The sequence below is a fragment of the Sapajus apella genome, unplaced genomic scaffold (assembly GCF_009761245.1).
Source record: "Sapajus apella isolate SASKATOON/1434 unplaced genomic scaffold, GSC_monkey_1.0 scaffold32, whole genome shotgun sequence".
In the NCBI taxonomy this organism is placed as follows: Eukaryota; Metazoa; Chordata; class Mammalia; order Primates; family Cebidae; genus Sapajus; species Sapajus apella.
Window position 1 is genome coordinate 16,380,343 of NW_022436972.1, and position 27,773 is coordinate 16,408,115.

Sequence of the window (27,773 nt, forward strand, 5' to 3'; positions counted from 1 at the left end):
AAAAAATCTGATGTCTTACTTTGTATATTCTCAGGAGTTATGGGAAAAAAAAATCTGATGTCAGGCCAGGCACGGTAGCTCACACCTGTAATCCCAGCACTTTGGGAGGCTAAGGTGGGTGGATCACCTGAGGTCAGGAGTTCGAGACCACCCTGACTAATATGGTAAAACCCTGTCTCTACTAAAAATACAAAAAAAGTTTAGCCAGATGTGGTAGTGGGCACCTGTAGTCCCTGCTACTCAGGAGCCTGAGACAGAAGAATTGCTTGAACTCAGGAGGCGGAGGTTGCAGTGAGCTGAGATTGTGCCATTGCACTCAGCCTGGGCAACAGCAAGACTTCGTCCCAAAAAAAAAAAAAAAAAAAAATCTGTCAATCTGACTTCAGTCTTCTTTTTGTGATGTTCTCTTTTAGAATTCTTTCTGCTTCTTTGAAATTCTTTTTTTTTTTTAATCGTGTCTTGCTCTGTCACCCAGGCTAGAATGCAGTGGTACAATTATAGCTCACTGCAGCCCCAACCTCCTGGACTCAAGTGATCCTCCCACCTCAGCCTCTTAAGTAGCTGAGACTAACGGCATACATCACCATGACTGGCTAATTTTTAAAACTTTTTGTAGAGATGAGATCTCATTTTGTTGCCTACACTGGTCTTGAACTCAACTCCTAGGTTCAAGTGATCCTCCTGCCTTGGCCTCCCAAAATGCTAGGATTACAGGTGTGAGCCACTTTGTCCAGCCTTGAAATTCTTAATTTTACTATAAAATATTCTGTTGTGGATTTTTGTCTTTTTTCTCACCTTTTTTCTATAACCTTTCTGATCTTTCTTTCATTATTTTACAATTACAGAAGACTATCTCAATTTTTCTTAAAACATTTCTTCCTGTTCATTTTTCTTCTTTCTAGAATTCTTATTACCTGGATGTTAGTACTTCTGTCTTCCACATTAGCTAGTTTTTTCTTTATATTTTATACATCTTTGTTATTTCCTTCTCTCTTCTGAAAGATTTCCTCCACCTGGTCTTCCAAGTTGACCATTTGTTTTGTAGCTCTATCGGTTTTGTTATTTATCCATGTGATGTGTTCACTTCAACTGTGATATTTTACATATTTAATATTTCTTTTTTATGTTTCCTTGGTCTTATCTACATTGTCATTGTCTCCTTTTGTCTCTTTTTGTATATTTGTTAGGCCAAAATTAAAATATTTATTCAACTGTTTTTATATGTATAGTTGGATTCTGTAATCTAAAATGCTATTTTTCATTTCACATAGTTGTGATTCTGAAATCTGCTACTGTGAATTCATGTTTTCCTGAAGGTATATGCTCCTTTTCTGGGAGACTCATATACGGAAAGGCCAGTCCTAATTAGCTCATTCCCAGTCAGCCCCAGTTAGCTCTGAAGGTGGGAATGGATGAGGCCTAAGGGGGAGAAACAAGCCAGGGCACCAGAAAACCACCGTCATTACCTTACAACACAATGGGGTCACAGCTTCATTCTGTCTTTCAGGGTACTCAGCATTCAGAAGGACCTTGTCAGACTGTCATTTGCCAGCTCTGGGGGTTTGGTGGGAAGAGGAAATGATACCCCAAGGTGATTTGTCCTCACCTTAGGCACAACTGTTGCATTTAAGGTTGGGAATGTGATTTGATGGCCTTACGTGGTATCACTGGGAGACAAATCCCTGGATGATTATCCATCACTGGGTACTATCTGCACTAATATTCTCCCCCAGTGGGTACCAGGAAATCCCCCTTTTCCAGAAACATCACTTTTTCAAGAATTCCCCTATTCCAATCCCATCCCTTTGCACTTCTTCCCCTGTGATTCTTCTCCCTTCTTTTCTTCTTGAGAGATTTGTTAAGAACCTAATGTGTGTCATGTACTAGGTCCTGATTCTGACAGGTGTGAAAAGCAGATGTGCTTAAAGGATTAAAAAAAATAGGCAGGGCGTGGTGGCTCATACCTGTAATCCCAGCACTTTGGGAGGCTAAGGCGGGTGGATCACCTGAGGTCAGGAGTTTGAGACCAGCCTGGCCAATATGGTAAAACCCTGTCTCTACTAAAAATACAAAAATTAGCCAGGTGTGGTGGCGCTAGCCTGTAATCCCAGCTACTTGGGAGGCTGAGGCAAGAGAATCGCTTGAACCTGGGAGTGGGAGGTTGCAGTGAGCTGAGATCATGCCATTGCACACTCTAGCCTGGGCAACAGAGCGAGACTCCATCTAAAAAAAAAAAAAAAAGAAGAAGAAAAATAGGAATAGAAATGGAGCCAAGATTGTGGAACTAAAGACAAATTTGGCCTCCTTTCCCTGGCAGCACAGCAAGGAGAGGGCATAGACTTTCTCTGAGGTAGAGCCTATCAAATGGTGGTGGGAAGGTGCTCTAAGCCAGTGGTTCTAATCTTGACCTCTCCTTAGAACCACCTGAGGAGTTTAATAAAAATCCAAGTGTCTAGACACATTTAATTGGTACAACTTTGTCAACTATGTGCCAATTAAATTGTCATCTGTTGAGGTGAACTCAAAACCATAATTTTTTGAGATAGAGTCTCACTTTATTGCCCAGGCTGAAGTTCAGTGATGCCATCTCAGATCATTGCAACCTCTGCCTCCCAGGCTCAAGCGATTCTCATGCCTCAACCTTCTGAGTAGCTGGGACTGCAGGCATGTGGCACCATGCCAGGCTAATTTTTGTATTTCTAGTAGGGAAGGGTTTTCGTCATGTTGGCTAGGCTGGTCTTGAGCTCCTGACCTCAGTTGATCCACCTGCCTCGGCCTCCCAAAGTACTGGGATGACAGGCATGAGCCGCCGTGCCCAGCCTATCTGTCTGTCTATCTATCTATCTATCTATCTATCTATCTATCTATCTATCTATCTATTTAATTCTCTAGGGAATCTAATATATATCCAAGTTTAAGAACCACTGCTTGAATGTGCAGGCATCAGGCTCTGGATCAGGAGTTATGGGTTAAATCCTGTTATGGAGCCAGATGTGGTGGCTCATGCCTGTAATCCTAGCACATTTGGGGGCTAAGGTGGGAGGATCACTGGAGCTCAAGAGTTCAAGATCAGCCTGAGCAACATAGCCAGACCAAAAAAAAAAAAAAGAAAAAAAAGAAATAAAAAAAATTCCTATTATGAGTTGAATTATATTCCCCAAATTTCATATGTAGGTGTTCTAACCCCTACACCTCAGAATGTGACCTGATTTAGAGACAGAATCTTTACAGAGGTAATCCAGTTAAAGTGAGGTCGTTAGGATGGGCTGCCTAAGCCTCCCAGGTTTGGGTCGTTACAGCAGCTCTAAGCAGACAAACACAAATCCTGAGGTAGCCACACAGCCATGTTTCCACTGTGTGCAATAACTTTCCTGAGAAGGTGTCTCCATCTTATCAGAAAAACAATGTTTAAACTCTCCCTCACAGGTTACCGAGAGGTTTATTGTTTTTGATTTTGTTTTTTTGAAACAGTCTTGCTCTGTTGCAGAGGTTAGAGTGCAATGGCACAGTCATGGCTCACTGCAGCCTCAATCTTTTGGGCTCAAGCAATCCTCCCACTTTAGCATCCCTAGTAGCTGGGACCACAGGCGTGTGCCACCATACCCAGCTAAGTTTTTTATTTTTGTAGAGCGGGGTCTCACTGTTGCCCAGTCTGGTCTTGAACTCCTGAGCTCAAGCGGCCCTCTCTCCTCAGCCCCCCAAAATGCTGGGATTACAGGCGTGAGCCACCGTGCCCGGTCTTATTGAGAGGTTTAAATGGGCAAAGTAAGTGAAAGCATCTTGCACAGAGATAGGAAGATAGTAGGTACTCAGTGTTTGTTAAATCTGTCTTTCCTGCCTAAACAAAGAAACTTTTTCAGTTTAGCCCACTGTGGTCAGTTCGGTAGCCTGAGGATGCAGGCTAGTGCAACCGGATCCCCTCTAGGGCTCCCAAAAATGCTGGAACAGGCTTTGCCCGCTCTGGAAAATGGAAAGGGAAAGGCAGCCCTCTTTCCCTCTCCACGCTGTGCATTGGTTTAGGGCGCCCCAAACGCTTTTCATTCAGCCTTGTCTTTGAAGCAACTTTTGAAGTCGGCCACTAGAGGGCGGACTGTCTCCATAATCCGCAGCGGCGCTCAGCCACGCAGTCGGAAAAAACGCGGGAAAAAACGCGGAGGGCAGCTCTGGCTGCGGTAAGTGCTCTTGCCCCCGTTAGCCTCCACCCTTTTTGCAGCGGTTTCCAGGCAGTAACCCCGGGCAGGCCAGGTCCCCTTCGTGCTGGCGCGGCCCTGAGCGTGCCCTGACGCCCAGTGTGCTACTTCACTTACTCTGAACAGATCTATTTTTCCTCCCAAGTGGGTAAAGTAAGGCTCAGAGACATTAAGCAACCGGCTGAGGGTCACACAGCTATGAGAATTAAATCCAGGCAGTGACAGATGTCTGCCTGACTCCAAAACCAGCAAAACAGTTGTGGTCAAAAGAAGCCCCGATGCCCAGCCCTTCACAAGAGGGCGAGTGACTTGCAGACCCACTCAGGCCCAGCAGGAGAACCCAGAAGCAAGGAGTCAGGACAGCCTCTGCTACCCTCCCTTCTCTCCCCGGAACCCTGCTGCCGCTGCCTCAACCCTGAACCACTGCTTGCCTCTGCTGGTCATCTTCTTCACTGCCCTAAGCTAGTCTGAAAATGAAGATGTTAAAGTAATTCCTTTTGTTTTTCTTTTCTCCCACTTTGTATCCTGAGGATGGTTGATTTTTGCAGCCACTCCAAAAGAGTACTTAGGATGGTTTAGAAGCGGGTTTTAGTTGCTTACTGCCTGACTCCTTGAAGGAGTCAGGACCCATTAAAAAAAAAAACAGCGGTAACTACATGTACTCAACTGCTGATGTCTACACTGCGAGGCAGTGGCAGAGGTGTTCCTATAAGACGTAGTGTTTCATGCCAGAAAAACTAACCCATTTGATGTTCTATGTCACTGAATTTGTATTTGAAGGCAGTCCAGGGGATATTCTCCAACTTCTTCCAGCAATTGCTCCTTCTTCCCTCCCTCCATCCCTCTTATGCAAGGCTCTGTGCCGTGGCTGTGGAGAGAGGGTCCCAGCCACATGTCTTCCACAGGACAATTGTGACCCAGCACAGTGATGCTCACTCTCAGAACTGGTACCAAGAGCATGATCAGAAAACGCTTTTTTTTTTTTTTTTTTTAGACAGTCTCACTGTCACCCCAGGCTGGAGTGCAGTAGCACCATCTCAGCTCACTGCAATCTCCACCTCTCAGGTTCAAGCAATTCTCTTGCCTCAGCCTCCCAAGTAGCTGGGATTACAGGTGCCCACCACCAGACCTGGCTAATTTTTTGTATTTTTAGTAGAGATGGGGTTTCACCGTGTTGGCCAGGCTGGTCTTGAACTCTTGACCTCAAGTGATCTACCCACCTTGGCCTCCCAAAGTGCTGGGATTACAGGTGTGAGCCACCACACCTGGCCAGAAAGCATTCTTTATTTTTATTATTTATGTATGTATTTAGAGATGGGGTTTAGCTCTGAGACCCAGGCCGGAGTACAGGGGCATGATCGTAGCTCACTGCAGCCTCAAACTCTTGGGCTCAAGTGATCCCCCCACCTCAGCCTCCCAAGTACCTAGGGCTACAGGTGTGGGCCTTCACGCCTGGCTAATCTTTTTTATTTTTGTAGAGATGGGGTCTTGCCATATTGCCTGGGCTGGTCTTGAACTCCTGTGCTCAAGCAATTCTCCCCTTGGCTTCCCAAAACACTGGGAATTAAAGGTGTGAGCCACTGCACCCTGCCAGAAAAGTCTTTCCTGAAGGCCATGCTCATGCAGTAGATGCCAATTCTTCCTGGAGTGTGTGTTGTTTGGGCGTGGCAATTCTTTTTAAGAGTATTAAAGTGATTAACACGTGGGGAGTCTGGGATTCTATTGCGCTGAACAATCCTGGCCCTGGGGACAAGGCCCTTGGCTTCTGTGTATATGAGATAAAGAACTGGGCTCCTTCCTGGCTCGGGTGATCTCTCATGTCACATGCTGGTGTCATCAGCTACCACAGCCTTGAAATTCCTCTAATGGCTCTCCTGCCTGCACCAAAGTTCATAAGGCATAATGCTGTTCATGTGCAAAATGAATGTATTAAGACCCCTGGAAAAGAGACCCCAAGGCTGTGGCAGCCTCCTTCCTCTCCTTTCTGTGGATTTGTTCTTTTGTTTTGTTTGGTTGGGTTGAGACCAAGTCTCACTCTGTCACTCAGGCTGGAGTGCAGTGGCACAATCTCGGCTCGTTGCAACCTCCACCTTCTGGGTTCAAGCAGTTCTCCTGCTTCAGCCTCCGAGTAGCTGGGATTACAGTCACCCGCAACCACACTTGGCTAATATTTGTAATTTTAGTAGAGATAGAGTTTCACCATGTTGGCCAGGCTGGTCTCGAACTCCTGACCTCAGGTGATCCACTCACCTTGGCTTCCCAGAGTGCTGGGATTAGAGATGTGAGCCACTGCACCCAGCCCCTCTGTCCATTTGTTCTATAGGTTAGAGGACGCAAGGAACCCAACTGCCTCTGGAGCCCTCCCTTGGCCCTTAGTTCTTCCATCTCTGCTGAAAGATTTTACCACCAAATATCTAAGCAAATAGTATTGGGTGCTGTGGAAGGGTGAGACATGAGAGAGCTGCTTGTGAATAAAAGTCCTGGCTGCTGGGCGCACTGGCTCACACCTGTGACCCCCAGTGCTTTGGGAAGCTGAGGCGGGCGGATCATGAGGTCAGGAGATTGAGACTATCCTGGCCAACATGATGAATCTCCATTTTTACTGCAAATGCAAAAATTAGTCGGGCATGGTGGCTCGCGCCTGTAGTCCCAGCTACTCAGGAGGCTGAAGCAGGAGAATCATTTGAACCTGGGAGGCAGAGGTTGCAGTGAGCCGAGATTATTCCACTCCCCTCCAGCCTGGCAACAGAGCAAGACTGTATCTCAAAAAAAAAAAGTCCTGGCCGGGCACAGTGGCTCACTCCTGTAATTCCAGCACTTTGGGAGGCCGAGGCAGGTGGATCACGAGGTCAGGAGATCAAGACCATCCGGCATACCCAGGGGCTGATTCCTCTAGATTGCAGGCTCCGTGCTCTTTCCACCATGCCCTCAGTTACAAGTGTGTAATACTGACAAGCTTAACTGGACCACAGAGAGCCAGAGTGTGTCATTGTCATGCCATGTCCCAGAGCCGCCAGTGCAGCTTTTGTGCAGGAGCATGTCTTGCATTTGACGTGGGGAACTAGGGCGGAATGTGGTTCTTGCCCACAGCGTTACTTTCCAGCCAGCTTCTCTGGAACACATGTGCCCCATGCCATGGACAGAACCGAACTCTTGATCTTGTCCTGCCCCTCAGCTCCTCCTCCAGCCTTCCCCATATCTTTGGGGTACAGGATACTCCCAACCGTCCACTTCCTCTTTCCGGAAACCTGGTGCTTCCCACTCCCTCCCCCCAAAACCCCTTGCTACCCTGTCCTTATTCTTACCCGAAGAAACTGTAGCTTCATCCACTCCCTTTCTACTGCCCTAATCCTGTGACCATTTTTATTTGTTTCACTTCAGCTTGCCTTAGAATGACAGGGGGAGCTTGTTAAAACTCCAATGACAGGACGCCCCTCCAGCCCCCCAGAGTTTCTGAATCAGTAGATCTGGAGATGGGGCCCCAGAATGTGGATTTCTAACAAGTTCTCAGTGATGCTGATACTGCTGGTTTGGGATCCACCCTTTCACGACCTTGGTCTAAGTGACTGTAGTAGCCTCCTAATGCCAGCAAACCTCCCTCCAATCCATTCTCTATACAGTAGTCCAAGAGATCTTTTCACAGTCTAGCTGGGTCTTGTAACTTCCTTGCCTAGAACCCTTCCTTGCCTAACCCATGAAAGGAGGGAGGGAGACTATGTGTGTCTTCTATCCCTGTGCCTTGTAGATGCTGCACAAAGCTCCCTTGAAGTTTATGCCATCAGACTGAAAACCTGCCTCCCTCCTGTTGCTGTCACTTGCCAGTGCCCTGGTCATTCCTCCTTGTCTCTTAAGGACTTGAGCATTGGCCTCACTGCCTTCATTTTCATGATCCACTCTTTGGAGAGTGATCCGTCTGACACCTTGGCCCCTCGGTTCCTTGACCTCCACGCCTCACGTGGTCTTGAGCCTCCTACTCTGGATGTCACGTGCTGGACCTTTTCATCGCCAGTGACCGTGTCGCCTCTTATTCTCACCTTCAAGCCCCTCACTTGCTGACCACCTTGTCCTCTTTCCAGTTTAGTGCCTCTGATGCTCCCACACTAGGAGTTATTTAATCTTATGAAGAGCAGTGATTCATTGGCCTTGTGAACAGGTCTCAGTCAATTTAGGAAGTTAATTTTGCCAAAATTAAGGACGCGCACCTGGACACAGCCTCAGGAGGTCCTGATGACATGTGCCCACGGTGGTCTGAGCACAGCTGGTTTTATACATTTTAGGGAGACTTCTAGAGAGGTGGCATTTTGGGGTGGGAAAGACCTAGGTTTGAATCCCAGCTCTGCCATATTAGTGGAACAACCTCTGAACCAATGTCCTCTTTGGTAATGTGGGACACTGATGGCTACTTTAGTCTTATAGTTAGGATCAAGTGAGAGCATTTATACAATTCAATAAACATTTTTCAAGTGTCTATCATGTGATAGTGAGATAGAAGACTAGCAGAACTTGTTTTCTGGCCACAGTCCTGCCAACCAAAACAGAATCTAGTCCAGAAAAGATAAAGTGAAGAACCTAGTCAAAACCAGCAGATGGGTAAAAAAGCAATTCTTAGCTGCCCTCATTGCTCATTAGCATAACACACTCCCAGAAGTGCCATGACAGTTTATAGATGCCATGGCAACAACCCAAAAGTTACCACCAAGGGTCATTCCCTGGCAATGACCCAAAAGTCACTATCCCTATTCTAGAAAGTTCTAAATAGCTCACCCTTCAATTTGCATTAACCCTCCCCTTAATTTGCAAATAATTGAAAGTGATTATAAGTGAGTATAAATTTAGTTGCTGAGAGCCCATAGTTTGCTGACTCTAGGCACACTACCTATGAGTTAACCCTGCTCTGCAAGAAGCAGCACTGTTCAGGAAAAGGTTATCTAACACCACTGACTTGCCCTTGAATTATTTCCTGGGCAAGGCCAAGAACCCTTCTGGGCTAAGCCCCAGTCTTGGGGCTCACCTATCCTGTGCCTTCTGGTGGCCACAAAGGGATGAAATAGTGAGTGAGAGGAAGTGACCAATGTGGTGTTGAGACTGCAGAAATGGCAGTGATCAGTGGCAAGATGGCAAGACAGTAGCAATGAACAAAGAGGCCAAGTGAAAAGAAAGACTTGAGAGAGGGAGAAATGGTGAGACAGCAAGATGACAAGACAGTGACCAGTCAGTTGGTGAGAGGTGGCAATCAGAGAGAGGTGGTGGTGCAGCAGTCAGTCAGGGCTGTGAGGATCAAAGCTGCAGACAGCTGGAACACTAACCAAAGGTTCTTTTCACAGCCATCATCTTTCCTGGCAGATGGTGGAGCTGAGTGGATGGACGAGCAGCCATAGCACAGGGATCCAAAGCTCTGACTGGGAAGCTGCAGGACCACATGTCAGTTTCCTCACAGCAGCCGAGCCTGCCCATGCCAGGGAAGCCTGGGGAGCATTCCTTCACCTGCACCCCCCATCAGAGACCAGGGGGCCCCATTTTGGCTCCTGTGGACAGGTAAGTATCCCTTTTACCTCACCCCCCAAATATCAGGTGAGCCAGGAAAATAAGGCCTTTGGCTTAGACAGTCATTTCAAAGTCCCCCATAGCACACCTGATCACATCCCAATTGCCCCTTTTCTAGGTCGTTTCTTTTCTAACACCATTTTATTTTTCTGTCAGCCATTTTATTTTATTTTCTACCCTGAAATATATATTTTCTTTGCAGTTTTTGCTTTGGCTCCCTGCTAACTGTATTTGGGCAGTTATTTAAGGCTGAACACTTGGTTATGAGAGGTCCCCTGTTGTGTTGACCCTGGGATGCCAGAGTAATGTTGTTCAGTGGCCCCAGCTTGGTCTATGGGGCTCACTGTTGATCGCCCTCTGGATGCTCTGGGATTTTCAGCATTAGGACTCACCATTAGGATGCCTTTTAGGCTATTGGAGCAAATTCAATTTTGGCTTAAAGAAAAAGAAACTCATGTCCTATTGCAACACCATTTGGGTCCAATACAAATTAGAAGGCCAAGAGATTTAGCCTAAACATATTTCTATAAATTATAATACTATTTTACAATTAACATTAAAAAGAAGGAAAATGGGGAGAGGTCCCTTATATACAGGCTTTCATGGCCCTTTACTGATTCAGTGTTACTTCAAGGCACCGGGGGATGGAGGGGATTTAAAAAAAGGCACTAGAAAGTCATGCCTGAGGGACCCCCTCCTAGCTGTTTCCCTTAGAAGGCCTAATCCCTCCCAGAGCCTCCTCAGTCTCCCAATTCTGAGGGGTCCTGCCAGTTCTCTAACACAGGATTCCACCCAAAGGTCATCAGGCACTCCTCCACCTATCCAACTAGCCCCAGCCTAAACCTTCTGCTGCTGGAGAAAGTAGTCCAACCAGTACCCCCAGAAATGTGGCTCCACATCAGCCCCTGAAGTCAAAGCTGTGTTCATTGTGGGAAGTAGCTGATGGAGATGGGGGGATACTTAGAATACACATGCCATTTTCTATGTCTGATTTGGCTTTTTGGAAGGAAAAATTCTGCCAATTTTCAAAGAATCCATGAAAGTTTGTAGAAGAGTTTGTTAAATTGACCATGTTCTTTGACTTGGTATGACTTGTAAGTATTGTGGTCCACTTGCTGTACCATAGAGAAAAAGCAGAGGAGAGTGTATGGTTAACCCTGTCAATTATGATAAGGTTAGAGATGTAATCCAGGGTAAAGATGAAAATCTCACTCTTTCTGGGTAGTTTGGTTGAGAAACTCAGGAAATATACTAATACAGACTCAGACTGCCCGGAAGGCAAGCTCTCCTGGGTATGCATTTTATTACTCAGTCTGCTCTGACATTAGGAGGAAGCTGCACAGAGCAACAGTGAGACCCCCAATCCCCTCTGAACCAACTCTTAAACATGGCCTTTAACGTTTATAACAGTAAAGACAAGGCAAAAATGGAAAAGACCAAAAGAAATAACCAAAAAGAACAATTACTGATGATGCTGTAAGCACCCTTCTGACTCAGGATTACCCAGCCTCAGGAAGTGTCTCAAGATTGGTGTCTGGGATGCCCAGACAAGAGCACCCAACTTACCAGCCCCTGGTAATCAGCAATGAGGAGGTCCTAATCATCCCTGGTGAGAGGAGAAAGCTCCCTGTCGATGTTAGGACTAACCTTCCAATAGCTCCAACAAGCTACCTTGCTCAATCAAGTAAGTTTACTGGAGGTCCCAGACCCTTGATCCAATGGACCGCTTCCCACAGTGGCAGACAAGCAGCCACCCAAACATTTTTCTTTGGTGTCTCTGCTGCTGGGTAACCTCTCTGGCAGCTCAGAGACTCTGAGGTCTCCCCTTTAGCAATGGATTTTGCCTCTTTCCTTCTTTATTTGATGCTACAAGAGCCCCTTCCTTGCCTCTTCCTGTCTTCTATACCAATTGCAGCAAACAATATTTGGCCAGGTAGACAGGTCCCAATTTTATAAATAACAAATCCAGCTGTCTCGTATAGGTCACTTCATTGTGTGATATGCTTGTATCTAGCATACTAATTGGCTTATAGACTGGGCACGGTGGCTCACACCTGTAATCCCAGCATTTTGGGAGACTGAGGTGGGTGGATGACCTGAGATCAGGAGTTCAAGACAAGCCTGGCCAACATAGTGAAACATCGTCTCTACTAAAAACACAGAAATTAGCTGGGCATGGTGGCACATGCCTGTAGTCCCAGCTACTCCAGAGACTGAGGCAGGAGACTCACTTGAACCTGGGAGGCAGAAGTTGCAGTGAGCCAAGATCGCACCACTGCACTCCAGCCTGGACAATAAGTGCAAAACTCCGTCTTGAAAACAAAAACAAAACAAAACAAATTGGCCTATAAATAAAAGAACACTCATAAATTAAACAAAAAGACTAGTCTAAACTTGTTAGTTTGAAGGGAATATTGTGTCCTATAAAACTTAACTTAAAGCTTTTTACCTAGATAAAATACTGATTTTCATAGGCTTTCGAATGGTTAAAATGGCTTTACATGTTGAACTTTTTGTGTAGTTTAAAATCTTAACATTGGCTGGGCGTGGTGGCTCACCCCTGTAAACCCAGCACTGTGGGAGGCCAATGCAGGTCGACTGCTTGAGCTCAGGAGTTTGAGACCAACCTGAGTAACATGATGAAATCCCATCTCTACTAAAAATACAAAATTAGCTAGGCGTGGTGGTGCCTGTAATCCCAGCTACTCAGGAGGCTGAGGCAGGAGAAACACTTGATCCCAGGAAGTGGAGGCTGCAGTGAGCTGAGATTGCACCCCTGCACTCCAGCCTGGGTGACAGTGAGACCTTGTCTCAAAATAGATAAATAATTTTAAAATTATAGAATGGTTCTCATCTATAGAATGTCAATATCTGATAGTTCAGCATTCTTTGCTTTCTAAGTTTATATAAAATGTGCCAGGGAAGATATGTATTCTTTTTTGTGAAAAAGAATAACTTTTGTTTAATTCAGAAATTATTAAAAGAAAGGTTCAAAATATAAAGAAATCTGTGAATAAAAAAGAGAGAGATGAGGTGAGTTATGGATAGAAGACATTTTTTTTTTTGAGACGGAGTTTCGCTCTTGTTACCCAGGCTGGAGTGCAATGGCGTGATCTCGGCTCACCGCAACCTCCGCCTCCTGGGTTCAAGCAATCCTCCTGCCTCAGCCTCCTGAGTAGCTGGGATTACAGGCACGCACCACCATGCCCAGCTAATGTTTTGTAGTTTTAGTAGAGACGAGGTTTCACCATGTTGACCAGGATGGTCTCGATCTCTTGACCTCGTGATCCACCCACCTCGGCCTCCCAAAGTGCTGGGATTACAAGCGTGAGCCACCGCGCCCGGCCTGGATAGAAGACATATTTTGTGGGGAGACTTTTTTTTTTTTTGAGACAAAGTTTTCCTCTTGTTGCCCAGGCTGGAGTGCAATGGCGTGATCTCGGCTCACTGCACCCTCCACCTCCTGGGTTCAAGCGTTTCTCCTGCCTCAGCCTCCCGAGTAGCTGGGATTACAGGCACCTGCCATTTGCTGCTGCCACCACCAGCAAATTTTTGTATTTTTTGTAGAGACGGGGTTTCTTTATGTTCGTCAGGCAGGTCTCGAACTCCCCACCTCAGGTGATCCGCCCGTCTTGGCCTCTCAGAGTGCTGGGATTACAGAGTCACTGTGCCCAGCCTGGTTTTTTTTTTTCTTTTTTGAGACAGAGTCTTGCTCTGTCACCTAGGCTGGAGTGCAGTGGTGTGATCTCAGCTCACCGCAACCTCTGCTTCCCAAGCTCAAGCAGTTCTCCTGCCTCAGCCTCCCAAGTAACTGAGATTACAGGCATGAGCCACCATGCCTGGCTAATTTTTGGTCTTTTTAGTAGAGAGGGGGCTTCACCATGTTGGCCAGGCTGGTCTTGAACTCCTGACCTCAGGTGATCTGCCCACCTCTGCCTCCCAAAGTGCTGGGATTACAGGCATGAGCCACTGCACCCAGCCACCCTTTCCATATTTAAATATGTTTAGATACACAAATAGTTATGATTGTGTTACAATTGCCCACAATATTCAGTACAGTAATATGCTATACAGGTTTGTGGCCTAGGAGGGATAGTCTAGAGTATTAGTTTAGGCATGTACCAGGCTATACAATCTAGATTTGTGTGAGAACATTACAGTGTTCACACAATGACGAAATCTCCTAATGATGCATATCTCAGAATACAACTCTGTCATTAGGTGACACGTGACTATATCATGGGTTTCCTTTATCTGTTAATCTTTTGTTCCCTTGTGGAAAGGCTGAAACAATCAAGGAAGTAGGATCACATGAAGATGTGAGGGATGTGAGGAAAGGGCTCCCAGGTAGAGAGGTGGTCAGTTCTGCGACTGTGGTTTCTAAATCTAATTTGTTACTAAAGGGAACCAGGACTTCCTTGAATAATCACTGATTCCAGAGCTGAGGCAAGAAATAGACATTTTGGGCCAGGCTTGGTGGCTCACATCTATAACAGAAACACTTCAGGAGGCTGAGATATGCTGATTGCTTGAAACCCAGAGTTTTGAGACTAGCCTGGGCAACGTGGCAAAACCCTGTCTCTACAAAAAAAAAAAAAAAAAAAAAAAAAATTAGCTGGGCATGGTGGTAAGTACCACCAAGTCCAGAGGCTGAGACAGGAGGATCACTTGTGCCCAGGAAGTCGAGGTTGCAATGAGCTGAGATCATGCCACTGCACTCCAGCCTAGTGACAGAGGGAGACTCTCTCTCTCAAAAAAAACAGAAAAGAAAAAAAGAAAAGAAAAAGGAGGCCAGGTGCAGTGGCTCACGCCTGTAATCCCAGCACTTTAAGAGGCCGAGGTAGGCTTATCATGAGGTCAAGCAATAGAGACCATCCTGGCCAGCATGGTGAAACCCTGTCTCCACTGAAAATAGAAAAATTGGTCTCTACTATAAACACAGAAATTAGCCGGGCATAGTGGCATGTGCCTGTAGTCCCAGCTACTTGGGAGGCTGAGGCAAAATAATCGCGTGAACCTGGAAGGTAGAGGTTGCAGTGAGCTGAGATCGCACCGCTACACTCCAGCCTGGCGACAGAGCAAGGCTTCTGAAAAAAGAAAAAGAAAAAGGAAATAAAAGAAAAGAAATGGACATTTTGTTATACTAGAAAGTAAGGAAGCTTTCAGAGATGACTGGGTTGTGTCCTAAATACATAGGTTAGGAACCAATAGAAAGAAACTCACTGTTCAAAGATGGAATAATTTAAGCATCTGCACTGGATTGAAATACATCAAATATGTTAAAATCCATGAGTTTATAATTATACCAGAAAAAAAAAATTCTCATAGGTCACCTTTACAGGTTGCTAGGGAACCAACTCATTACTCTGAAAACTGGTTTAAAAAGGGAAAGAATCAAGCATTTGTCTTTTGTATATGAACTGTATTTCAGGGTAACTAAATTGTTGTTGAGGGAAAGGTCTTCTTTTAGAAGCATTTCAGCTAATAGATGAATGAGGAATGATAGAATTAGAATACCATAATTTTGCAATCATAGAAAAAAATATATCCAAGCACTGATCACCAATGGCTGTTGAAACTATTAGGGGAAATGCTGATGGGGAACTCTCTAATGGGTGGATTGAGCTGGCAATACCTGAACCCCCTAATTAATCCTGACATTACAAAAATGGGAGAGAAGCAGACATGTGCCCCTGATGAGATGCAACAGGAAGTTCACAACACCACCTTTGAAATAACCTTGTCAAAATATCAAGCAGGAATTGATCAAGGCTGTGGATCTAACAGACACTTTTCAGGAAATACAGGGCTTAGGGAAACAGGTTGAATGATACCACAGGGGGGATGCAATCAGCAAAATTCAGAATGTGGGAATCTCATCAGGACAAATGACCCAGTTTCTCCAACAAATAAATTAGAAAAAAAGAAAAGAAAAGAAAAGAAGGCAGGGCAGCTTGTAAATGAAAAGAGAGCCACTAGACATATTAGCCAACTGCAGGTGTGGACCAAGTTTGTATACTAATTTAAACAAATTGTAAAAAAAAAAAAAAAAAAAAAAATTACGAGAAGATTGGAGACATTTGAATTCTGAATATTTGCCAATATTAAGGAAGTTTTTTAGGTGTGATAAGAACATCAGGGTTATGTTTTTTTCAAAAAAACAATCCATTTTTTGGAGCTACATACTAAAATATGTATGAATGAAATGATGTGAAGTCTGGGATCCATCTCAAAATAATTCAGTGAAATGGTAGAAAACAGGGAATAAGGGATAGGGAGAAATAGATGAAATGGAATTTCCACACATTGATAATTGTTGAAGCCTAATGATGATCCATTACATTACTTTCCCTTTTTCGTATATCTTTGAAATTTTCTGTAATATAAAGTTTTTAAAAAGTGGGTGTGAGGGTGGCTAGGTGCAATGGCTCAAGACTGTAATCTTGGCACTTCGGGAGACCGAGGCGGGCGGATCACTTGACTTCAGGCATTTGAAATTAGCCTGGGCAACATGAGGAAACCTGGTCTCTACCAAAAGAAAAAAAAATTAGCCAGGTGTGGTGGTATGCGCCTGTAGTCCCAGCTACTCGGAAGGCTGACTTAAGCCCAGGAGGCAGAGGTAGCAGTGAGCTGAGATCATGCCACTGCACTCCAGTGGGCGACAGAGTGAGACCTCATCTCAAAAAAGATAAATAAATAAAAAGTGAGTGCAGGGGGAGCCAATCACATACATAGGCGGCATCATAAACAAAGGTTTTCTTTTTCTTTTTATTTTGAGACGGAGTTGTGCTCTGTCACCCAAGCTGGAGTGCCATGGCACGATCTTGGCTCACTGCAACCTCCATCTCTCGAGTTCAAGTGATTCTTCAGCCTCAGCCTCCTGAGAAGCTAGGACTACAGGCGTGCGCCACTACATCTGGCTAATTTTTGTATTTTTTGTTTTCATGGGTTTCACCATGTTGGCCAGGCTGATCTTGAACTCCTGACCTAACATGATCCACCCACCTCAGCCTCCCAAAGTGCTGAGCCACTGTGCCCAGCCAAGAAAGCTGGGATTACAGGCATGAGCCACTGTGCCTGGCCTAGATCATATTAGAGTTTTAAAGTTGGTATTTGTCTAATATTTCACTAATATCTTTCTCCTAATGGTAAAATTCCTGTGTGCATTAGTCAGGATAAGCTGACAAGGTCTAGATCTCAGTCATTTAACATAAATAACACAAACGAAGGTTGATCTTTTACATGTGTCACAGTCCAGTATGGAGTGCAGGAGAAAGAGGCCCCTTGGCCCTCTGGGGCCTCTGTCTATACCTCAGAGAAGTCCTTCACTGAATCTGCATGAAAGGCATCCCCATCTGAATGGCCTCTGACTGGAGGTGACACACATCACCTTCATTCACAGTCCATCAGCAAGGACAAGGAGATAAGGAGAATGTCAAGGAAGGCAGTGCTGATGTTTTAGCTTCAGAATAACCAGCTAGTCTCAGCCACACCCATTGTTATGAATAGTAACAATGCATTATTCTAGTTAAATGAACAAACATCCACCCCAAAGTGCTGATGCTAACGTAGAAATTCCAGCATCCCAGAGAGGCGAGGGAGAGGGAGGTTTGTGGCCCGATGCCTTCCTGGTTCTTTGATAACTCTGTGCAGGTAGACTCCTCACTTCACCCACCAGGTGGGAACTGCTTTCAGAGCAGGAATGTTTGGATGGGGAAATATTCAGCTATGTGTCCTTTATATAAAGAGCTGGAGGCCCAGGGTTTTTATTTTTATTTTTTGAGACGGAGTTTTTCTCTTGCTGCCCAGGCTGGAGTACAGTGGCGCAATCTCGGCTCACTGCAACCCCTTGACTCCTGGATTCAAGCAATTCTCCAGCCTCAAGCTCCAGAGTAGCTGGGATTACAGGCATGCGCCACCATACCCAGCTAATTTTGTATTTTTAGTAGAGATATGGTTTCTCCACGTTGGTCAGGCTGGTCTCGAACTCCCGACCTCCGGTGATTCACCAGCCTCAGCCTCCTAAAGTGCTGGGATTACAGGCATAAGCCACCGCACCCAGCCAGCCCAGGTGTTTCTAAATGAAGGAAGGGAATCCATGGATGTGCTTCAAAGGTTTGGTGATTCCCTGGAAACCATATGTAAAATTTTGTATCCGTGTGCAATTTTCTAGGAAGAGGGTCCATAGTTGGGCAAATAGAAGACATTCAATAAATATTCCTTCTAAAAACTCACAAAAGGGTCTGTGTTAGGGTTCTCCAGGGAAACAGAACTAATAGGATATGATTATAAATAGACTTATTTTAAAGAATTGGGTCACATGACTGTGGAGGTTGTCAAGTCCCAAACCTGCAGGGTGGGCTGGCAGTCGGGAGACAAGGAAGAGCCAAGGCTGCGGTTAAGGTCTGAAGGCTGTCAGGCCGGATAATCCCCTCTTGCTCAGGAGGAGTCAGTCTTTTGTTTTTCTCAGTCTCTTAGTGGATTCAAGGAGACCCACCCACATTAGGAAGGGCCATCTGCTATACTCAGAGTCCACCAATTGAAACCTTAATCTCTCGCTAAAACACCCTCACAGAAATGTCCAGAATAATGTTTGACCATATACACCTGGGCATTGTTACTTAGCCAAATTGAGACATAAAATTAACCGTCACAGAGTTCTTGATCCAAACAAAAGGCAAAGGTTAGGAACTACTGTTTTAAGAAGTTTCCGCCATTCTCCCTACCTCTCATTAGCTAGTCTCTATTCCTGGTCCAGCTTCCTCCCGAGGCACGTAACCACTCCCTTCTAGCAACTTTCCATCTATTCCACACTGAGAGAACTGGAGCAGGAATACCCAAATGAACTTTCGTAAATGTTAAAGAATTACTTTTCTCCAGTAATTTTTTTAAAAGTCTTGACAGAATCTCTAGAAATGTTACTTAATCAAAACATTTTAATTTGATTTTAATAAAATCAAAACATTTATAGGGCATGATGGCTCACACCTATAATTCCAGCACTTTGGGAGGCCGAGGTGGGCAGATCACAAGGTCAAGAGATCAAGACCATCTTGGCCAACGTGGTAAAACCCTATTTCTGTTAAAAATACAAAAATTAGCAGGGCGTGGTGGCTCATGCCTGTAATCCCAGCTACTTGGGAGGCTGAGGCAGGAGAATCACTTGAACCTGAAAGGCGGAGGCTGCAGTGAGCCAAGATTGTGCCACTGCTCTCCAGCCTGGCAACAGAATGAGACTCTGTCTCAAAAAAAAAAAAAAAAAAAAGAAAAGAAAAGGCAGGTGCGGTGGCTCATGCCTGTAATCCCAGCCTTTGGGAGGCTGAGGCGGGCGGATCACAACGTCAAGAGATCAAGACCATCCTGGCCAACATGGCGAAACCCCATCTCTGCTAAAAATACAAAAATCAGCTGGGCATGGTGGTGCACATCTGTAGTCCCAGCTTCTTGGGAGGCTGAGGCAGGAGAATCGCTTAAACCTAGCAGGCAGAGGTTGCAATGAGCTGAGATCGCACCATTGCACTCCAGCCTGGTGACAGAGTGAGACTCCGCCTCAAAAATATTTTTTTATTTTTTAAAATCTTCATTTTCTGTATGTGTTAGTGATGGTATAATTGGCTAAGGTATATATCTTTCAGTTTATATTTTACATCCCTGCTTCTAGTCATTTGTCTTGAAGAAATCCTCTAGCCAAATGAAGTTCCTTGAAATCACAGATTATTCCTTATTCCTTTGCAATTCTCTACAGTGTTAAAAATGCTACTGGCGCAGGAACAAACACTCATTAACTGGTAGTGTTGTCACATTCTGCTTTATTTGACTCCGCTAACATTAAACCACCAGCTAGCCCTGGTATTAAAAATAGTCCACATTTATATTTCAGGTTGTCACTTAACTTTGACATCTCTACCTTGATTTCACAGAAAGAGCTGCACATATAGAAGACAGAGGCAAGGCTGGGGCAAGAATCTTCTTACTTTCTGGTTATTTGTTTGCATAGGTAAAGTCCAGGGATTTAATGCAGATATTCTCTTCCATCCTCCCTTAGCCTAACTTAATCCTCATCTGAAAAAGTCCAATGAAGTGGGTTTGCCAAAAAAAAAAATTCTTTCTGCTCATTCTCCTGCAGTGCTTCTACTCACGTTGTAATGTGGTATGGCTGAAACTTCCCTTCTTTGCCCTGGGAAAGAAAGGATCTTCTGTTTCATGAAGTATTAAGGGACCTGGATGGGTCAGCGATGCTCTATTAATATAGAATGAGATTATTCACCAGCTGTTGTTTCCTTGCTTTCAGCAGAGCTATTGAAACGTTTGTAAAATAGCAGAGGGTTCCAGATGGGAGAAGCCATTGTTCAAAGTCCAGACCACCCAGCGGGCATGTCAAGTAATGGGCTTCACATCTGACCCCTGCAGAAATTTGATAACACATTAAGGGTGTCAAATGATTGGTCTGTGCCATTGGAGAAAACACCCTCCTTTTCCTTCCTGCTGACTTCTTTTTACCCATTATCTTCCCTCTCCTCTTGTATGACCACAGATTCTCCTAAAAATCTATTCAAAAGAAGTTATTAGAGTAAGTTAACGTTAAACTCAGTTAAAAAGATGGCAAATGTTGCATTGATATCAAATTTGTCTTTTGCAGCCCACAATATGACCTATTCATGTATTTGCTTTTCATGGACTCATAAGATTATTCACAATGGAAGAAACAATGGCAGAGAAAGGTGTCTATGCAGAGCAGCAAGCCCCTCAAATTTCATGTGCATGCAAGTCAACTGGGGTGTCTATTCAAATGATTCAGTAGGTCTGGGGAGGAACCCAAGAATCTGCATTTCTAACAAGCAGCCAGGCGATGAGTAACTCTTTGAGCGTTAAGGGTCTGGATTGATCGCTGTTTAATTGCTTCCATTTTGTAGCACATCTGTCAATTTGCCCAAGCTATAGAAAATACAGGGTGACAAACTTGCTTTTCTCCTTAAAGCTGAATTCCTTAATGCTTTGTTATAGAAATATATGAGAATACACCATTCACCATTATCTCTTTTTTTTTTCAGATGGAGTCTTGCTCTGTCACCCAGGCTGGAGTGCAGCGGCATAATCTCGGCTCACTGCAACCTCCGCCTCCCGGGTTCAAGCAATTCTCCCACCTCAGCCTCCCCAGTATCTGAGGTTACAGGCATGTACCACCACGCCCAGCTAAATTTTGTATTTTTAGTAGAGACAGGGTTTCACCATGTTGGCCACCAGGATGGTCTCCATCTCTTGACCTAGTGATCTACCCACCTCAGCCTCCCGAAGTGCTGGCCTTACAGACATGAGCCACCTTGCCCAGCCCATTATCCGTTTATTTTTAGAAAAAGTCCTTTTTACTGATGATCATTCAACCCTCATTACCATTTTTGTTGATTTTCTACTGTGAGCACAGGATACCTATTCTCTATCTGGATGTAGTATACTAAGCTATAACCACCTTTCCCAGGAAATCTTGTGTTTGCTGGGAGTGGCTTTTCCAGAAGCCTCATGACAGGAAGGGTCTGATTCCCACTCTACCAATTAAGAACTGAGGCCCTGGGCAAGTTGTCTTGCCTCTCTGATCAATTGCTGTACCACAAATAGTGTGCACTGTGTGGGGGAAGTGATTAAAAATTTTGAAAAACAAATTAATTATTATTATTTTGTTGTTGTTGTTTTCTTTTTAAAAAAAAAAAAATATATATATTTTTTGAGACAGAGTTTCACTCTTGTTGCCCAGGCTGGAGTGCAATGGCACGATCTCGGCTCACTGCAAGCTCCGCCTCCGGGGTTCAAGCAATTCTCCTGCCTCAGCCTTCTGAGTAGCTGGGATTACAGGCATGCCCCACCACACCCAGCTAATTTTTTTTGTTTTTAGTAGAGACGGGGTTTCTCCATGTTGGTCAGGCTGATCTCGAACTTCTGACCTCAGGTGATCCACCTGCCTTGGCCTCCCAAAGTGCTGGGATTACAGGCATGAGACACCACACCTGGCCTATTACTATTATTATTATTTTTTTATAGAAATGGGGTCTCAGTATGGTGCCCAAGTTGGTTCAAACTCCTGGACTCAAATGATCTTTCCTCTACGGGCTCCCAAAGTGCTGGGATTATAGGTGTGAGTTACTGCTCCCTGACGGAAAAAAAAAAATGTTTTTTGAGCGGGAAAGTAGAACTATCAACTTCACAGGATTATTTTAAGCTTAAATGAGATAGTGTATGCAAATTACTTACTATTTTACATGAAATAAGAAATAACCCTCATAAATCCCTGTGAAATGCTCCATAAACCAAGCTTAAAAACAAACCACTGAAATTTACATTCAGAACTGCTAAAATGTGGGCCAGGCGGGATTGGGTGGTCAAGGTGGGCAGATCACCTGAGGTTGGGAGTTCAAGACCATCCTGACCAACATGGAGAAACCCCATCTCTACTAAAAATACAAAAAAAAAAAAAAAAAATAGCCAGGCATGGTGGTGCTTGCCTGTAATCCCAACCACTTGGGAGGCTGAGGCAAGAGAACTGCTTGAACTTCGGAGTAGAAACTGTGATGAACAGAGATCATGCCATTGCACTCCAGCCTGGGCAACAAGAGTGAAACTTCATCTCAAAAAAAAAAAAAAAAATTGCTAAAATGTTTTCCTGTAAACCATCATATCAGAAGGAAATCTTTCCAAAACACCTCCCATCCCCTGCCTTGTTTAATGGTGTCTACTGAATTCATTTTAGCTCTTTCCTCATGACTCAAGGTCCCTGTTTTGCAACGAGTGACTGCACTGTCCTGGAACACAGGGATGACCTCAGTCAGGGGTTTTTCTACTGTCTACTCTCTCCGCCCTCTTCCCCACCTCCACACTCATAGCCCTGTTCATAGTTCCATAATATCACTTACCACACCGTGGCAAAAATATCTGTTTACCCAGCTTCTTGGCCTAGGACCCCTTTTCTCTGAGCAGGGGCCAGGCCCTCAGTAAATGTCTCCCCAGGCCCCATTTAAAGGGCTGGGTGTCCAGAACTCAGCAGCATGGCTTGTGTTCAATCATTCCGACACTTTAAAATGCCTCCTTGTCCTCGGCCAAGTACTAAAAGCACTGCTCTGTTTTATCTTTTCCAGATAACCAAGGACAGAAATTACATTCCTCTGTAGAATCTTGTAATGGTTTTCAGTTACTAAAGGACCAAGAAGATATTTACTCTTCTGGTAAAATTTAAGCCCAGTCTGTCTTCTTTGCTTTTTCATTTGGGGTCTTCGTTCTGCTTTCATTGACGGCAAGGATATTGGAACCAGACAGCCCTGGGTTCAGATATTAATCTACCATTTGGTAGTTATCTGACTCTTAGTGAGTCACTTAAATTCTCTGTTACTCAGTTTCCTTATCTGAAAAATGGGATAATGCTCAGGCTGCAGAATTGCTGTTCACGTGGAGACGCAGTAAAAGTAGAAAGATGAGTAAAACTCCTCTAAGGAAAGAGTTTTGATACCTCTGGCTTTGATAACCTTGCTAGGATTGGGGCAGGGGTGGGACTCTAAAGGGCCTTCCTGAGTAATATTAGATGGATCTTACCCAGACTTTAAGAGTATGGCCTAGTCATAGTTGGGCATTGCATTTGCAGAGCACACAGGTGAGTAGGACACCAAGCTACTCAGGGTGGCTGAGTCTGATGGTTTTCTTCCCAACAGCCATTCTTGCATTACCTTTCATCCCTTCTGTCAGAATCTGCTTTCCAACTCCAGAGACTAAAAATGCCAATACAGGTTGAACATCCCTAATCTGAAAATCTGAAATCCAAAATGCCTTAAAATCCAAAATGTATTGAGTGCCAACATGGTACTCAAAGGAAATGATCATCAGAACATTTAGGTTTTTTTAGGTTTTCAGACTAGGGATGCTCAACTGGTAAGTATAAAGCAAATATTTTTAAATTAGGGAAAAAAATCTGAAATCTGAAACACTTCTGGTCCCAAGCATTTTGTGGTACTCAACCTGAATAATTTTTTTTTCTTTTTTGAGACGGAGTCTCACTCTACTGCCCAGGCTAGAGTGTAATGGCACAATCTTGGCTCACTATAATCTCCGCCTCCTGGGTTCAAGTGATTTTCCTGCCTCTGCCTCCTGGATTCAAGTGATTCTGCTGTCTAAGCTGAATAACTTTTACTGTTAGGATGTGAGCATGTAACCCAACCCCGGTGGAGGAGTTTAAAGGTAAGTCTTCTGAGATGTTTCTGTGCAAGTTTTTCCTTTATGATGTCGGGAGGCAGATGTAGTTATGTGTGGACATAATTTCTGGAGCTATGGCAGCCTTCTTGTGACCATGAGGGAAACTCTAAGGATGAAAACCAACAGGCTGGGGATGGCACGAAGGAAAATAGAAAGCACATGGGTTGGGTGCTTGATGATACTGTTATGTCCCTTAATTAACTAAGTCTGAAAATGGTACCCCCAGAGATAATAAACTTTATTGTTTAAGCTTTATGTAGTTATATGTTCCATTACTTGTTACTTTAGTATGCATTCAGCATGCAGTTGAGAAGGCTAAGCTTGGCGGGCATGGGGAGAAGGAGAAGACTTGACGGTAACACAGCAGAAAAGGAAAAGAGAAAAGTTGCTTCTGTTGTGGGGAGCACTATAAGTCTCTACTCCACTCCTTTGGGGAAGCCTGAGTCAATTCCACATGGCTTATGAATACTTTTGGTGTTCATGGATTCTTCTGGGGGACTTGAAGAAGAATTGAGATCTACATCAAGAATCGTGCCCAGCTGGAAATAGCTGCACTTCTGGGATACATAAGAATTTGAGATCATATGCAATAAATGATAGATGCTGTTATTACTATATTATCAGTATTATCTTAGCCCCTGACTGGTAGGCAGAAAAGAGGTAGAAACTAGATGCTCGTGGATGGGACTGTACCCTATAGTTGTCCTTGAGAAGAAGCTTATGACCAAGGCTGTATGAAGACAGCAAGAGGACTGAGTGGCAATTGGCAGCAGCCTCAGCGGATGGGCAGCTCTGCTACTTAACCTCTTACCAAGGGACTCTGCAGATGGAGCAAAAGGCTGGATCCCAGTTAGCAGAACAAAGGCCTGAAATCAGAGCAGCTCAACAGAAGTCTGACTTATTGTTTTGGAACGTGGCTTCCTGAATTCTCCCTGACAAGAAAAGAACTGGTTCCAGATCTCAGGTTGGGACTGACCTTCAATCTTCCAGACAGAAATGAAGTTACCTTAAGAATGTTATACACTGACCGGGCATGGCTCACACCTGTAATCCCAGCATTTTGGGAGGCTGAGGCAGGAGGATCATTTCAGGTTAGGAATTTGAGGCCAACCTGGCCAACATGGTAAAACCCAGTCTCTACTAAAAATACAAAAATTAACTGGGCATGGTGGTACACACCAATAGTCCCAGCTACTTGGGAGGCTGAGGCAGGAGAATCACTTGAACCCAGGAGGTGGAAGTTGCAGTGAGCCAAGATTGCACCACTGCACTCCAGCCTGGGCAACAGAGTGAGACTGTCTCAAAAAAAAAAAAAAAGAATGTTATACACACACCACATATGTAGAAATATATAAAAATTCTCCTTGTCTCAGTCTCCCTTTTTCTCTGTATGTGCATATCTCCTTATCTTAACCTCTCACAAAGGGCCTCGAGTGCTAACCTAATTCACCCAGACAGCTACAGGGAGTCCTCAAAGCCAGGGATTTGCTTTGGTCAATGGGGTATCAAAGGACACAACATACACCATATTTGAACTGAAGTTTTAAAGAGCCATTGGGTATTTTGCTCTTTTCATTCTGCCACAGGGATGACAGGTCTTGCTTGAATGGGGGCTCCTCCTACAGCCTTGGTCCCTGAATGTGAAAACACATGGAGCAGAAGCAGAGCCTTCACTGATAGGTGACGGCAGACGTCTAACAGCAGAGTGAGGAACATTGGTTGTTACAACCCCTTCGATTTAGGAAGTCATTTGTTACTGTGGTAAAGCTGACTAGTAAATCCAGGCAATCACCCAGATTGCCAAGCTGGGAGAAATCATAAATCTTTGTTGTTTTAGGCCACTACATTTAGGGTCTTTGTAAGATAGGAATAGATAGCTGGAGGTTGTGTGGCTTGAGACACTGAAAAGGTTCAGGATTCAAATGGTGCCCGCAGGGTCCAGTGTCCCCACTTCTCTTAACTCCACTTCACCTTGGATGGGCTATTACCCCAGCTCTATGTGGCAGACTCCAGCAGCCTTAGATGATGCAGTATCTCCAGACTCATGTCTTTCCATGTTCAAGTCTAATAGAAAGACAGCTTCTTTTCTAGCCATGCCTACAAAATCCCTGAGATTCACTCTGAATAAATAGACTGGCTGAGGTCATGGTTCCACCCGTGAGACACTCATTGTGGGGGTGGAGATGGCAGTAGCTTGAGAAGGAGGTGTATCTGTTATGAGTCTCTCAGTTGCAACTCAAACGGCTAATTTAAAAGGGGAATTTACTTAGCCACATAACTAAAAAAAAAAAAAAGAAAAATTGATGGATAGTTCCAACTTCAGGTGTGCTATGATTTGGAGCTAAAGTAATGTCGTCACTAGGACTCACCTCTTGACTTTTCAAAATTACTCACACTCTTGACTTTTCAAAATTACTGGCTCCCTACTGGGAATTATGAAAACAAGTAGAAGTGGGTTTTGATGACAGTAATAGGTTCCAATCAAATGTTTGGGTTCCTCATTTAATTTGGTTTCTACACGTAACCATAAACTATAGGATGTTAGTCTTGATGTATGGTCACAGGTTTGTGTGTAGCAAGGAATCAGTGTCCATGTAAGTGCATCTTTGTTTCAACTGCCAACAGAGACAAGAGTGTAAAATGGAGCCAGATTGCCCAAGCTCAGATTCTGGCTCCAACACTTCTTAGCTGGGTGACCCTGGGCAAGTTGTTTAACCTCTCTGTGCCTTGGTGTATTCATCAATGCTCTCTGTGCATTGGCGTAAAATGAAAGATGATATTCTCTACCTACCACATAAGGGCCATTGTTAATACATGTGAATCACTTAGAATAGTGCTTCAAACGTATTAAATGCTCAATGAATGATAGCTATTATTATTTCCATTTCTACAGAAAACAAATGATTACTAATAAAGACATTTTTTCAAAAATGACCATTTTAGATGGCAGGGGTTGGCTTGGTTCATATTTTTTGCTTGTCAGAGAGAGAGAGAGTGATTAGAACTGTATTTGCTCATATTATGCATCAGAAAACATTCTTTTATATTATTCTGCTGTGTGTTTTCACCTGCCTCTGCATGTTCCCATCAGTTACTGAGCTGTAGTCTTCCAAGATCAATAACTCCCTTTATTTGTGCTTCTTTGTATGAAAGAAACCCTACATAAAGCTTAACTAAAGCTATAGGGAGGAGACAAGCTAAAGGTTTCTTAGATTAGTATATTTTGCAATCTAGCTTTGAATAGTAAGGATGGAGCATTGTCTTCTATCTCCTTTATCTTCTCATTGCATAATCTTGCTTCTATTTTTTGGGCGGGGGGAGCGGTGGAAGCTTGAAAAAACTTGACCATCCAAATGTGGCATTAGCAATTATTTGAACTTCATGTCATGATGAGTTGTAGGTTACTCATAGCTTCTCAAAGTTATTTTTGTTTTAGTTGTATTGTGTAATTGTGGCTGATAAACAATTGTTTGGTGAATCTGCACTTATCCTGGCTCTGGTTGCAAACATTCCTTACTGTAATATGTCCCTCTGTGAGACTGGCAAGATTAAGCTCTGTGGGCACATTATCCACAGCTCTGTCTCTCAACTTCGGATGCTATTATACCAAGTTCCATATTGAGATGAAAAGGGGAAGAGTGGGTAGGGCTAGAGAGATGCTAGATAAGTTGAAGTGCTTTTGCAAGTACTGGGATGTATAATTTGTGTGTGTTTTATCTCCAAGCTAAAGTAGGGTAGGAAGATGTGAATTTTGCCTCATTGCTCTTCGAGTCAAACTTAGATTGCTGAGAGACTTCTTGTACAAACACA

General features: G+C 44.2%; 1 long non-coding RNA gene across 1 annotated transcript; it reads left to right on the plus strand.

Annotated features, from left to right (window-relative positions):
- Nucleotides 1–8,006: 8,006 nt before the first annotated feature.
- LOC116562399 lies at nt 8,007–22,941 on the plus strand. The gene is made up of 4 exons (XR_004273921.1): nt 8,007–9,725; nt 20,026–20,115; nt 20,374–20,455; nt 22,859–22,941. It is a non-coding gene; the product is annotated as an uncharacterized LOC116562399 (long non-coding RNA).
- Nucleotides 22,942–27,773: the final 4,832 nt, after the last annotated feature.